The 1,291-nt window shown below is 22.8% G+C and overlaps 1 protein-coding gene across 1 annotated transcript in view; it reads left to right on the top strand.

The window, feature by feature from the left end:
* Nucleotides 1-214: 214 nt before the first annotated feature.
* LOC126893725 (DNA repair protein XRCC3-like) overlaps nucleotides 215-1,291 on the top strand; it is a 26,290-nt gene continuing 25,213 nt past the window's right edge. The window contains exon 1 of the mRNA XM_050664177.1: nucleotides 215-272. The gene's annotated coding sequence lies outside the window, so the exon portion shown is untranslated. The remainder of the gene's footprint in view (nucleotides 273-1,291) is intronic.

Here is a 1,291-nt window from a genome sequence, read left to right as displayed (position 1 = left end):
AATGTAAGGCAATCAATTTGCTACTATAATTTGTGACACGTCCGTACATTTTTTGTGGTTTATTTTAGCAGTGTAATCTATAAATTCAATAGAACTTGACTGTTCAAAACATTTTGTTTATTGTGAGTGATATACATCTAACGAATTCATTTTGTTAATCAAATTTATTCATTTAATCAACTAAAAATAAATAGGTACACTCTAAAACATTCCATTTGGCTATGCAACGCCTCATTGTTATTTTTATTCTGATGTTCCTTAATACTTCGAGGGTAAGTGTTGTTTATAGTTTCAAATGTATTTATTAATTTAAACAGAAAAATTAAAAAATACCCTCAGGTTGAGACTCACAACCAAAGAGCATATTTTTAAAATTTTATTGGAATATTANAGGTTGAGACTTACAACCAAAGAGCATATTTTTAAAATTTTATTGGAATATTATTATAACTTGTTTAAATTTATAATTTACTATCAGTTTAATGATCAAATTTAACAAAACACTATAATATTAATTTGCATAAAATTAAAAGTCAATTTTAGTTGACCTAAATTGTGTAGGTTGTATAATTTGCAAAAATTCGATGAAGCATTTGAATTTTTTTTTAATTATTATTTTACTTTTATGGGATATAGATGAAATTAATAATGTATTTCAATATTCAAGACATTTTTAAATTAATATTTTCTATATCATTATAAAAAAATCAGTATCTATTTAAAAAAGATTAGTTTTTAGTGAATTACAAATTACCTTTTTAGCAAAAAAATTCTGCTCTTAATATTTATAAAATTTGTCGCTTATTATCTTAATATTGATATAAATTACTACTGTTATTCGCCGATTAGATCAATTTTAAACTTTCCCACATTAGTATTAAGGCAAGAGATTGTAGATATTACTTTTATATATAAATTCATTATTGGTGTTATAGACGCTCTATATTTATTAGCCTATATTCCTTTAATTTCAATCGCTCAATTCTTTATTTTTCATTTAGCACAAATTATTTAAAATATTCTCCTATTCCAAGAGCTAGGGTCTAATATAACCAGCATTTTGATTTAGCTCTGTTATAATACATACACCACTCATTATTCAGTAGTATATATATTATTATCTATTAGTCATCAAATATTATTCATGTTAATACTTTAAGCTATTCCAAGAAATATGTCTAAAAATACATTGATATAAATCTACTGTAATAATTATAAGAAATTCTTTAGTTGTGACAAATTATCTATTTTAAGTAAAATAATATGTAATAAATAACACAAACTGAGTAAT

The sequence above is a fragment of the Daktulosphaira vitifoliae genome, unplaced genomic scaffold (assembly GCF_025091365.1).
Source record: "Daktulosphaira vitifoliae isolate Bord-2020 unplaced genomic scaffold, ASM2509136v1 Scaffold_1, whole genome shotgun sequence".
Taxonomy (NCBI): Eukaryota; Metazoa; Arthropoda; class Insecta; order Hemiptera; family Phylloxeridae; genus Daktulosphaira; species Daktulosphaira vitifoliae.
The sequence above is the reverse complement of the archived record's forward strand: the minus strand, read 5'-3'. Positions and strand labels throughout refer to the sequence as shown.